Genomic DNA, 13,583 nt, shown 5'->3' on the forward strand with positions numbered 1-13,583 from the left:
GCAGCCTGGTTGCTTTCTCCCGCCGGTGGTCACCCAAGACGGTGACCTCCAGCTCCTGGATGGGGAGAGGCAAACCAGGCTGTGATCCCGCCCTCAGCATCGGGTGTGTTCGTCATCCTCGCTGGGGCGGGGGTCGAGGCGAGCCAGGACTCTACCTCGTGTGCGGGTCGGCGAACCACCTCCTCTTCCAGCTTCTGGTGGTGGCAATCGCCCTCCCGCGCTACGACAGAGTCGTCCTCTAGTCATGCCGGGAAGGCGAACTGTCGCTGTCCAGCTAGGATGCAACATTCCGTCTTCCTCCTCGCATTCGCGGCGAGGACGACAGCGAGGATCTACTGGAGCGCTTGGGAGTGGCCCGCTCTTTGGCTTTGATGGCTTGTTCGTGCCCCTTGAGCGGGACCACGAACAAGAGCCTTCCGGTGGCCGCGTTCACCCGGGGCCATGGCTGCTGCTGCAGAGGTCACTGGCGAGCCTCCCGTCGTTCGCCACCCCGCAGGCCCGAGGTCGCTCGTACCCACGGGGACGGAACCGGAGTTCCGTTTGTGATGGCACTTTGAATGCCAGTGTGTTTGTTCATTGTGGCTGTCGAGGCCTGAACATATATGTAATTTCGGCACGGAGCCGTGTTTTTTCTACATTTTCGAGCACTAAGTCTCGCCTGTTGGTTATCTGAACCGCTTTACCAAGCATGAGTCGCCCCGTGTCAAGGTGACGAATGAGGTATCCGTATCCCGGAGGCGTGGGAATCCCTCGGCCCGATCGGCCTTGTTGTATGGGGCTCCTCTAGCTTAGTTAAAGAGACCCCTCAGCCGCCCTTCGATGAGCCGAGGCCAGGGGTAGCGATATCAGTATGAACAGAGGCGGAGTTGGCTCGAGAATGGGAACCTGGTTGGCCGAAGCCTAGTCGTGTTGTCCGTCAGCGGAGCCGACGCCAAAGTCGATCCGCCGAGGCCTCGGGTCGGGCTGGCGCCCTTGGAAGCCGGTTGGCCGAGTCCCCAGGGGTAACCGGCTGGGCCGCCTGCTCGGGCCGGATTCCCGGAGGGGTCCCTGGACCGCGCCGCCGTTCGAGGCTGGGTCGGACATAGCTGAAGACGTCGTCGATGCCGAGGGTGCTACGGCTCCCTTCAGCGTGAAGACCCGAGCCTGCAGGATCAGATCGTCTTGTAGCGTGTGCCTTCTGCGACCGCCGAGGCCAGAAAACACACCCTCGCCGTGCTTGCGAAGCTGCGTCTTTTTTCCTCTTGTTTCGAGCATCTGGACTCTGTCGGTAACAGGGATGTTTGTGTGAGCGAGAGTTACTTCTCGCGGAAGGGACGAGTGAGGTATCCGTATCCCAGAGGCGTGGGAATCCCTCGGCTCGGTCGACCTTGCCGCTTACGCGTACTTTCACCCGTCCATGAGGCCCTGTCCCCGACTTAGTCGAGAAAGCTTGAAGGACTGCTTCGGCAAGAGAGCTTCCGAGCGTGAAGACTTGTTCGGTCCACGGAGTCGCTTTATCCGAGCGTGAGTTACTTATCGCAGAAGGTGATGAGTGAGGTATCCGTATCCCGGAGGCGTAGGAGTCCCTCGGCTCGGTCAGCCTTGGCTGCTTACGTGTACTCCGTCGTTTCCAGGATCCGCTTTCCGAAGTAGTCAAGAAGCACGAGAGTAATCCTGCTAAAAAGAGATCCTTTTTCGAGGAAAAAATTCGACGCAGAGGGGGTCTCTCCCCTTTTAGCCCCCGAGGGAGGGTCGGGCTTTGCCGGGGCTAGGCCGACCCTTCCTTGACGACTAAACTTTGCGTAGGTGCGAGGTATATGAACAACTTGGAAACATCTTAAGGGTAGAAGCGACGTAGCTGTTTGATGTTCCAGGCGTTGCCGTAGATCTCGCCTTGATTGTTGGCCAGCTTGTATGTTCCGGGCTTCAGAACTTTGGCGATGACGAATGGCCCTTCCCAGGGGGGCGTGAGCTTGTGCCTCCCTCTGGCGTCTTGCCGCAGCCGAAGCACCAGATCGCCCACCTGGAGGTCTCAGGACCGGACCCCTCGGGCGTGGTAGCGTCGCAGGGACCGCTGGTACCGCGCCGAGTGTAGTAAGGCCCTGTCCCGAGCCTCCTCCAGCTGGTCCAGCGATTCTTCTCGGCTAGCTTGGTTGCTTTGATCGGTGTAGGCCCTCGTCCTTGGGGAGCCGTATTCCAGGTCAGTGGGCAAGATAGCTTCAGCCCCGTAGACCAGGGAAAACGGCGTGAAACCCGTGGCGCGACTCGGCGTCGTCCTTAGGCTCTAGACCACCGAGGGGAGTTCCTTCATCCACCGCTTGCCGAACTTGTTGAGGTCGTTGTAGATCCGAGGCTTGAGCCCTTGTAGAATCATGCCGTTGGCACGCTCTACTTGCCCATTCGACATGGGATGAGCCACGGCGGCCCAGTCCACCCGGATATGGTGATCCTCGCAAAAATCCAAGAATTTTTTTGCCTGTGAACTGGGTGCCGTTGTCGGTGATGATGGAGTTCGGGACCCCGAAGCGATGGATGATGTTGGTGAAGAACGCCACCGCCTGCTCGGACCGGATGCTGTTCAGAGGTCGGACCTCGATCCACTTGGAGAATTTGTCGATGGCGACCAGCAGGTGCGTGTAGCCCCCGGGCGCCTTCTGCAAGGGACCGACGAGGTCCAGACCCCATACGGCGAAGGGCCAGGTGATGGGTATCGTCTGCAGAGCCTGAGCGGGCAGGTGGGTCTGCTTCGCATAGAATTGGCACCCTTCGCAGGTGCGGACGATTCTAGTGGCGTCAGCCACCGCCGTTGGCCAGTAGAAGCCTTGCCGGAAAGCATTCCCGACAAGGGCTCGGGGCGCCGCGTGGTGGCCACAAGCCCTCGAGTGTATTTCTTGCAGCAGTTCCCGACCTTCGGCGATGGAGATGCATCGCTGGAGGATGCCCGAGGGGCTGCGATGGTAGAGCTCCTCTTCATCGCCCAGCAAGACGAACGACTTGGCGCGTCGCGCTACCCGCCGAGCCTCGACTTGGTCGGGGGGTAGCTCTCCTCGACGGAGATATTGCAGGTACGGGGCCTGCCAATCTCGATCAAGCGTGGCCCCGCTCTGCTCTTCCTCGACGTCCAGTGCCTCGCCCTCGGGGGCCGAGGGTACCTCGGGCTGAGCCGAGGGTGCCTCGGGCCGAGCTGAGGGCGCCTCGGCTTGAGCCGAGGGTGCCTCGGGCTCGGGCACGTCGTCGATCTTGACAGAGGGTCGATGCAGATCCCGGGAGAAGACGTCCGGGGGGACCGTCGTTCGCCCCGAGGCTATTTTAGCCAGCTCGTCTGCGGTTTCGTTGTAGCGCCGAGCGATGTGGTTGAGCTCGAGCCCGAAGAACTTGTCTTCCAGGCGCCGAACCTCGTCGCAGTAGGCCTCCATCTTCGGGTCGCGGCAGTGGGAGTTCTTCATGACTTGGTCGATGACGAGCTGCGAATCACCATGGGCGTCGAGGCGTCTGACCCCTAGCTCGATGGCGATCCGCAACCCGTTGACCAGAGCTTCGTACTCGGCCACATTGTTGGACGTCGGGAAATGGAGGCGCAGCACGTAGCGCAGGTTCTTTCCAAGGGGCGAGATGAAGAGCAGGCCCGCGCCGGCTCCTGTCTTCATCAGCGACCCGTCGAAAAACATGGTCCAGAGCTCCGGTTGGATCGGAGCCGTCGGCAACTGGGTGTCAACCCATTCGGCCACGAAGTCCGCCAACACCTGGGACTTGATGGCCTTCCGAGGGGCGAACGAGATCGTTTCGCCCATGATTTCCACCGCCCACTTTGCGATCCTGCCCGAGGCCTCTCGGCACTGGATGATCTCCCCCAGGGGGAAGGATGACACCACAGTTACCGGATGAGACTCGAAGTAGTGTCGCAGCTTCCGCCTTGTCAGGATCACAACATATAGCAGCTTTTGAACTTGTGGGTAGCGGATCTTGGTCTCGGACAGCACTTCACTGACGAAGTAGACCGGCCTCTGAACGGGCAATGCATGCCCTTCCTCTTGCCTCTCGACCACAATCGCGGCGCTAACCACCTGTGTGGTCGCGGCGACGTAGACCAAGAGGGCTTCTCCATCCGCCGGGGGCACCAAGACAGGCGCCTTCGTAAGGAGCGCCTTCAGGTTGTCGAGGGCTTCCTCGGCCTCAGGGGTCCAAGCGAAACACTCGGCCTTCCTTAAGAGGCGGTACAGAGGCAGACCTCTTTCGCCGAGGCGTGAGATGAAGCGGCTCAGGGCCGCGAGGCATCCCATGACCCTCTGTACACCTTTTAAGTCCTTGATGGGCCCCATGCTGGTGATGGCCGCGATCTTCTCCGGGTTGGCTTCAATGCCTCGCTCGGAGACGATGAACCCTAGGAGCATGCCTCGGGGCACCCCGAAGACACACTTCTCAGGATTGAGCTTGACTCCTTTCGCCTTGAGACATCGGAATGTCACTTCAAGGTCGGAGAGGAGGTCGGAAGCCTTCCTTGTCTTGACTACGATGTCATCGACGTAGGCCTCGACTGTGCGACCGATGTGTTCGCCGAACACATGGTTCATGCACCGCTGGTACGTCGCGCCCGCATTCCTCAAACCGAACGGCATGGTGACATAGCAGTACATGCCGAACGGCGTGATGAAAGAAGTCGCGAGCTGGTCGGACTCTTTCATCCGGATCTGGTGATACTGATAGTCGCCTAGAGGGGGGGTGAATAGGGCGAAACTGAAATTTACAAATATAAACACAACTACAAGCCGGGTTAGCGTTAGAAATATAAACGAGTCCGCGAGAGAGGGCGCAAAACAAATCGCGAGCAAATAATGAAGTGTGACACACGGATTTGTTTTACCGAGGTTCGGTTCTCTCAAACCTACTCCCCGTTGAGGAGGCCACAAAGGCCGGGTCTCTTTCAACCCTTCCCTCTCTCAAACGGTCCCTCGGACCGAGTGAGCTTCTCTTCTCAAATCAAAGCCGGGAACAAAACTTCCCCGCAAGGGCCACCACACAATTGGTGCCTCTTGCCTTGATTACAATGGAGTTTTGATCACAAGAACAAGTGAGAAAGAAAAGAAGCAATCCAAGCGCAAGAGCTCAAATGAACACGGCAAATCACTCTCACTAGTCACTAGGGTTTTGTGTGGAATTGGAGAGGATTTGATCTCTTTGAATGTGTCTAGAATTGAATGCCTAGCTCTTGTAGTAGTTGGGAAGTGGAAAAACTTGGATGCCATGAATGGTGGGGTGGTTGGGGTATTTATAGCCCCAACCACCAAATGTGGCCGTTGGGAACCTGTCTGTTCGATGGCGCACCGGACAGTCCGGTGCACACCGGACAGTCCGGTGCCCCCTGCCACGTCATTACTGCCGTTGGATTCTAGCCGTTGGAGCTTCTGACTTGTGGGCCCGCCTGGGTGTCCGGTGCACACCGGACATGTACTGTTTGATGTCCGGTGCACCGGTATGGGTGTGCCTGACGTCTGCGCGCGCTGCGCGCGCATTAAATGCACCGCAGGGAGCCGTTGGCGCCGCAGGGAGCCGTTGCTCCGCTGGCACACCGGACAGTCCGGTGCACACCGGACAGTCCGGTGAATTTTAGCGGAGCGGCTGCCGCGCGAACCCGAGGCTGACGAGTTCCGAAGACCGCGCTTCCTTGGAGCACCGGACATGTCTGGTGCACACCGGACAGTCCGGTGAATTATAGCGCGCCGGCTTCCGAGAAATCCCGAGGGCGAGGAGTTTGAGTTGGTGTCCTCTGGGCGCACCGGACACTGTCCGGTGCACACCGGACAGTCCGGTGCCTCCAGCCAGAGATGCCCTCGGTTGCCTCATTGCTCCTTTGTTGAATCCAACACTTGGTCTTTTTATTGACTGAATGTGAACCTTTAACACCTGTATAATCTATACACTTGGGCAAACTAGTTAGTCCAAAGATTTGCGTTGGGCAATTCAACCACCAAAATTATTTGGGAACTAGGTGAAAGCCTAATTCCCTTTCAATCTCCCCCTTTTTGGTGATTGATGCCAACACAAACCAAAGCAAATATAGAAGTGCATAATTGAACTAGTTTGCATAATGTAAGTGTAAAGGTTGCTTGGAATTGAGCCAATATAACTACTTAAAAGATATGCATGGAATGTTTCTTTCTATTTAGTATTTTGGACCACGTTTGCACCACATGTTTTGTTTTTGCAACATTTTTGTAAATTCATTTCAAAGATCTTTTGCAAGTAGTCAAAGGTAAATGAATAAAAGTTTGCAAAGCATTTTCAAGATTTGAAATTTTTCTCCCCTCGTTTTAAATGCTTTTCCTTTGACTTAACAAAACTCCCCCTAAAGGAGATCCACCTCTTAGTGATCAAGAGGGTTTTGATATATATTTTAAAAATACTACTTTCTTCCCTTTTGAACACAATAGGATACCAATTGATAAATACTTTTGGAAAACACTAAGTTTTTGAAATTTGTGGTGGTGCGGTCCTTTTGCTTTGGGCTCATTTCTCCCCCTTTTTGGCATGAATCGCCAAAAACGGAATCATTAGAGCCCTCGAAGTAATTTCTTCCCCTTTGGTCATAAGTAAATGAGTTGAGATTATACCAAAGACGAAGTCCTTTTCTTTGATGCTCATTTCCCCCAAAGAATAGAGAGATGGTTGGAGTGATAGCGAAGGATGAGTTACAGAGTGGAAGCCTTTGTCTTCGCCGAAGACTCCAATTCCCTTTCAATATACCTATGACTTGGTTTGAAATGGACTTGAAAACACATTAGTCATAGCATTTAAAGGAGATATGATCAAAGGTATTCAAATGTGCTATGTGTGCAAGCTAGCAAAAGAAATTTCTAGAATCAAGAATATTGAGCTCATGCCTAAGTCTGGTAAAAGATTGTTCATCAAGAGGCTTGGTAAAGATATCGGCTAATTGATCTTTAGTGTTAATGTATGAAATCTCGATATCTCCCTTTTGTTGGTGATCCCTAAGAAAATGATACCGAATGGCTATGTGCTTAGTGCGGCTATGCTCGACGGGATTGTCGGCCATTTTGATTGTACTCTCATTATCACATAGCAAAGGGACTTTGGTTAATTTGTAGCCATAGTCCCGCAGGGTTTGCCTCATCCAAAGCAATTGCGCGCAACAATGACCTGCGGCAATGTACTCGGCTTCGGCGGTGGAAAGAGCGACCGAATTTTGCTTCTTTGAAGCCCAAGACACCAAGGATCTTCCCAAGAACTGGCAAGTCCCCGATGTGCTCTTCCTATTAATTTTGCACCCCGCCCAATCGGCATCCGAATAACCAATCAAATCAAAAGTGGATCCCCGAGGGTACCAAAGCCCAAACTTAGGTGTATAAGCCAAATATCTCAAGATTCGTTTTACGGCCGTAAGGTGAGATTCCTTAGGGTCGGATTGGAATCTTGCACACATGCAAACGGAAAGCATAATGTCCGGTCGAGATGCACATAAATAAAGCAATGAACCAATCATCGACCGGTATACCTTTTGATCCACGGACTTACCTCCTGTGTCGAGGTCGAGATGCCCATTTGTTCCCATGGGTGTTTTGATGGGCTTGGCATCCTTCATTCCAAACTTGCTTAGTATGTCTTGAGTGTACTTCGTTTGGCTGATGAAGGTGCCCTCTTGGAGTTGCTTTACTTGAAATCCTAGAAAATACTTCAACTCCCCCATCATAGACATCTCGAATTTCTGTGTCATAATCCTACTAAACTCTTCACATGTAGACTCGTTAGTAGACCCAAAAATAATATCGTCAACATAAATTTGGCATACAAACAAGTCATTTTCAAGAGTTTTAGTAAAGAGTGTAGGATCGGCCTTGCCGACTTTGAAGCCATTTGCAATAAGGAAATCTCTTAGGCATTCATACCATGCTCTTGGGGCTTGCTTGAGCCCATAAAGCGCCTTAGAGAGCCTATAAACATGATTAGGGTACTCACTGTCTTCAAAGCCGGGAGGTTGCTCAACATAGACCTCTTCCTTGATTGGTCCATTGAGGAAGGCACTTTTCACGTCCATTTGATAAAGCTTAAAGCCATGGTAAGTAGCATAGGCCAATAATATGCGAATTGACTCAAGCCTAGCTACGGGTGCATAGGTTTCACCGAAATCCAAACCTTCGACTTGGGAGTATCCCTTGGCCACAAGTCGTGCTTTGTTCCTTGTCACCACACCATGCTCATCTTGCTTGTTGCGGAAGACCCATTTGGTTCCTACAACATTTTGGTTAGGACGTGGAACTAAATGCCATACCTCGTTCCTCGTGAAATTGTTGAGCTCCTCTTGCATCGCCACCACCCAATCCGAATCTTGGAGAGCTTCCTCTACCCTGTGTGGCTCAATAGAGGAAACAAAAGAGTAATGTTCACAAAAATGAGCAACCCGAGATCTAGTAGTTACCCCCTTATGAATGTCTCCGAGGATAGTGTCGACGGGGTGATCTCGTTGGATTGCTTGGTGGACTCTTGGGTGTGGCGGTCTTGGTTCTTCCTCATCCTCCTTTTCTTGATTATTTTCATCTCCCCCTTGATCATTGCCATTATCTTGAGGTGGCTCATCTTCTTGATTTTGCCCTTCATCAACTTGAGCCTCATCCTCATTTTGAGTTGGTGGAGATGCTTGCATGGAGGAGGATGGTTGATCTTGTGCATTTGGAGGCTCTTTGGATTCCTTAGGACACACATCCCCAATGGACATGTTCCTTAGCGCGATGCATGGAGCCTGTTCTTCACCTATCTCATCAAGATCAACTTGCTCTACTTGAGAGCCGTTAGTTTCATCAAACACAACGTCACATGAGACTTCAACTAGTCCAGTGGACTTGTTAAAGACCCTATATGCCCTTGTGTTTGAGTCATAACCAAGTAAAAAGCCTTCTACAGTTTTAGGAGCAAATTTAGATTTTCTACCTCTTTTAACAAGAATAAAGCATTTGCTACCAAAAACTCTAAAGTATGAAATGTTGGGCTTTTTACCGGTTAGGAGTTCATATGATGTCTTCTTGAGGATTCGGTGAAGATATAACCGGTTGATGGCGTAGCAGGCGGTGTTGACCGCTTCGGCCCAAAACCGGTCCGGTGTCTTGTACTCATCAAGCATGGTTCTTGCCATGTCCAATAGAGTTCGATTCTTTCTCTCCACTACACCATTTTGTTGTGGCGTGTAGGGAGAGGAGAACTCATGCTTGATGCCCTCCTTCTCAAGGAAGCCTTCAATTTGTGAGTTCTTGAACTCCGTCCCGTTGTCGCTTCTTATCTTCTTGATCCTTAAGCCGAACTCATTTTGAGCCCGTCTCAAGAATCCCTTTAAGGTCTCTTGGGTTTGAGATTTTTCCTGTAAAAAGAATACCCAAGTGAAGCGAGAATAATCATCCACAATAACAAGACAATACTTACTCCCGCCGATGCTTATGTAAGCAATCGGGCCGAATAGATCCATGTGGAGTAGCTCAAGCGGCCTGTCGGTCGTCATGATGTTCTTGTGTGGATGATGGACTCCAACTTGCTTCCCTGCCTGGCATGCGCTACAAATCCTGTCTTTCTCAAAATGAACATTTGTTAATCCTAAAATGTGCTCTCCCTTTAGAAGCTTATGAAGATTCTTCATCCCAACATGGGCTAGTCGGCGGTGCCAGAGCCAACCCATGTTAGTCTTAGCAATTAAGCATGTGTCAAGTTCAGCTCTATCAAAATCTACTAAGTATAGCTGACCCTCTAACACACCCTTAAATGCTATTGAATCATCACTTCTTCTAAAGACAGTGACACCTACATCAGTAAAAAGACAGTTGTAGCCCATTTGACATAATTGGGAAACAGAAAGCAAGTTGTAATCTAAAGAATCAACAAGAAAAACATTGGAAATAGAATGGTCAGGAGATATAGCAATTTTACCAAGTCCTTTGACCAAACCTTGATTTCCATCCCCGAATGTGATAGCTCGTTGGGGATCTTGGTTTTTCTCATATGAGGAGAACATCCTTTTCTCCCCGGTCATGTGGTTTGTGCACCCGCTGTCGAGTATCCAACTTGAGCCCCCGGATGCATAAACCTACAAAACAATTTTAGTTCTTGACTTTAGGTACCCAAACGGTTTTGGGTCCTTTGGCATTAGAAACAAGAACTTTGGGTACCCAAACACAAGTCTTGGAGCCCTTGTGTTTGCCCCCAACAAATTTGGCAACTACCTTGCCGGATTTGCTAGTAAGCACATAAGATGCATCAAAAGTTTTAAATGAAATGGCATGATCATTTGATGCATTAGGAATTTTCTTCTTAGGCAACTTAGCATGGGTTGGTTGCCTAGAACTAGATGTCTCACCCTTATACATAAAAGCATGATTAGGGCCAGAGTGAGACTTCCTAGAATGAATCTTCCTAATTTTGCTCTCAGGATAGCCGGCAGGGTATAAAATGTAACCCTCGTTATCCTGAGGCATGGGAGATTTGCCCTTAACAAAGTTGGACAATCTCTTAGGAGGGGCACTAATTTTGACATTGTCTCCCCTTTGGAAGCCAATGCCATCCTTAATGCCCGGGCGTCTCCCATTGTAAAGCATGCTACGAGCAAATTTAAATTTCTCATTTTCTAAGTTGTGCTCGGCAATTTTAGCATCTAGTTTTGCTATATGATCATTTTGTTGTTTAATTAAAGTCATATGATCATGAATAGCATTAATATCAACATCTCTACATCTAGTACAAATAGTGACATGCTCAATGGTAGATGTAGATGGTTTGCAAGAATTAAGTTCCACAATCTTAGCACGAAGTATATCATTCTTCTCTCTAAGATCGGCAATTGTAACTTTGCAAACATCAAAATCTTTAGCCTTAGCAATCAAATTTTCATTCTCTAATCTAAGGCTAGCAAGAGAAATGTTTAATTCTTCAATCCTAGCAAGCAAATCATCATTATTATCTCTAGGATTGGGAATTGAAACATTACAAACATGTGAATCAACCTTAGCATTTAAACTAGCATTTTCATTCCTAAGGTTGTCAATCATCTCACGGCAAGTGCTTAGCTCACTAGATAACTTTTCACATTTTTCAATTTCAAGAGCATAAGCCTTTTTAACCTTAACATGTTTTTTGTTTTCTTTAATTAGACAATCTTCTTGGGAATCCAAAAGGTCATCCTTTTCATGAATAGCACTAACCAATTCATTTAATTTTTCTTTTTGAGCTATGTTAAGGTTGGCAAAAAGGGAACGCAAATTATCTTCCTCATCACTAGCATTGTCATCACTAGAGGATTCATATTTAGTGGAGGATTTAGATTTAACCTTCTTTTTGCCGTCCTTTGCCATGAGGCATTTGTGGCCGACGTTGGGGAAGAGAAGTCCCTTGGTGATGGCGATGTTGGCGGCGTCCTCGTCGTCGGAGGAGTCGCTTGAGCTTTCGTCGGAGTCCCATTCCCGACAAACATGGGCATCGCCGCCCTTCTTCTTGTAGTATCTTTTCTTCTCCTTTCGCCTCCCCTTCTTGTCGTCACCTCGGTCACTGTCACTAGATATAGGACATTTAGCAATAAAATGACCGGGCTTACCACACTTGTAGCAAACCTTCTTGGAGCGGGACTTGTAGTCTTTCCCCCTCCTTTGTTTGAGGATTTGGCGGAAGCTCTTGATGACGAGCGCCATCTCCTCATTGTCAAGCTTGGAGGCGTCTATTGGTTGTCGACTTGGTGTAGACTCCTCCTTCTTCTCCTCCGTTGCCTTGAATGCAACGGGTTGGGCTTCGGATGAGTCGCCAAGCTCGTTGATCTTCCTCGAGCCTTCTATCATGCACTCAAAACTTACAAAATGCCCGATAACTTCCTCGGGGGTCATTTTAGTATATCTAGGATTACCACGAATCAATTGAACTTGAGTGGGATTAAGAAAAATGAGAGATCTTAAAATAACATTTACCACTTCGTGATCGTCCCACTTCTTGCTCCCGAGGTTGCGAACTTGGTTCACCAAAGTCTTGAGCCGGTTGTACATGTGTTGTGGCTCCTCTCCTTTGTGAAGCCGGAACCGACCGAGCTCCCCCTCGATCGTTTCCCGCTTGGTGATCTTGGTGAGCTCGTCTCCCTCGTGCGCAGTTTTGAGTACATCCCAAATCTCCTTGGCGCTCTTCAACCCTTGTACTTTGTTATACTCCTCTCTACTTAGAGAGGCGAGGAGTATTGTTGTTGCTTGAGAGTTGAAGTGCTCGATTTGGGCCACCTCATCCTCATCATAGTCCTCATCCCCTACGGATGGTACCTGCGCGCCAAACTCAACAACATCCCATATGCTTTTGTGGAGCGAGGTTAGATGAAATCGCATTAAATCGCTCCACCTAGCGTAATCTTCACCATCAAAAGTTGGTGGTTTGCCTAATGGGACGGAAAGTAAAGGTGTATGTTTGGAAATGCGAGGGTAGCGTAGGGGGATCTTACTATACTTCTTGCGCTCTTGGCGCTTAGAAGTGACGGAGGGTGCATCGGAGTCGGAGGTCGATGTTGATGAAGTGTCGGTCTCGTAGTAGACCACCTTCCTCATCCTCTTGTGCTTGTCGCCTTTCCGATGCGGCTTGTGGGAAGAAGATTTTTCCTTCTTCTCTTTGTGGTGAGAGGAAGATTTCTTCTCCTTCCCTTTGTTAGAGGAGCTCTTCTTCTTCTCCCTCCTTTTGGTGCGGGACTCTTCCGATGAAGTGCTCCCGTGGCTTGTAGTGGGCTTTTCGCCGGTCTCCATCTCCTTCTTGGCGTGATCTCCCGACATCACTTCGAGCGGTTAGCTCTAATGAAGCACCGGGCTCTGATACCAATTGATAGTCGCCTAGAGGGGGGGTGAATAGGGCGAAACTGAAATTTACAAATATAAACACAACTACAAGCCGGGTTAGCGTTAGAAATATAAACGAGTCCGCGAGAGAGGGCGCAAAACAAATCGCGAGCAAATAATGAAGTGTGACACACGGATTTGTTTTACCGAGGTTCGGTTCTCTCAAACCTACTCCCCGTTGAGGAGGCCACAAAGGCCGGGTCTCTTTCAACCCTTCCCTCTCTCAAACGGTCCCTCGGACCGAGTGAGCTTCTCTTCTCAAATCAAAGCCGGGAACAAAACTTCCCCGCAAGGGCCACCACACAATTGGTGCCTCTTGCCTTGATTACAATGGAGTTTTGATCACAAGAACAAGTGAGAAAGAAAAGAAGCAATCCAAGCGCAAGAGCTCAAATGAACACGGCAAATCACTCTCACTAGTCACTAGGGTTTTGTGTGGAATTGGAGAGGATTTGATCTCTTTGAATGTGTCTAGAATTGAATGCCTAGCTCTTGTAGTAGTTGGGAAGTGGAAAAACTTGGATGCCATGAATGGTGGGGTGGTTGGGGTATTTATAGCCCCAACCACCAAATGTGGCCGTTGGGAACCTGTCTGTTCGATGGCGCACCGGACAGTCCGGTGCACACCGGACAGTCCGGTGCCCCCTGCCACGTCATTACTGCCGTTGGATTCTAGCCGTTGGAGCTTCTGACTTGTGGGCCCGCCTGGGTGTCCGGTGCACACCGGACATGTACTGTTTGATGTCCGGTGCACCGGTA

The sequence above is a fragment of the Zea mays genome, chromosome 7, assembly GCF_902167145.1.
Source record: "Zea mays cultivar B73 chromosome 7, Zm-B73-REFERENCE-NAM-5.0, whole genome shotgun sequence".
NCBI classification, from domain to species: domain Eukaryota; kingdom Viridiplantae; phylum Streptophyta; class Magnoliopsida; order Poales; family Poaceae; genus Zea; species Zea mays.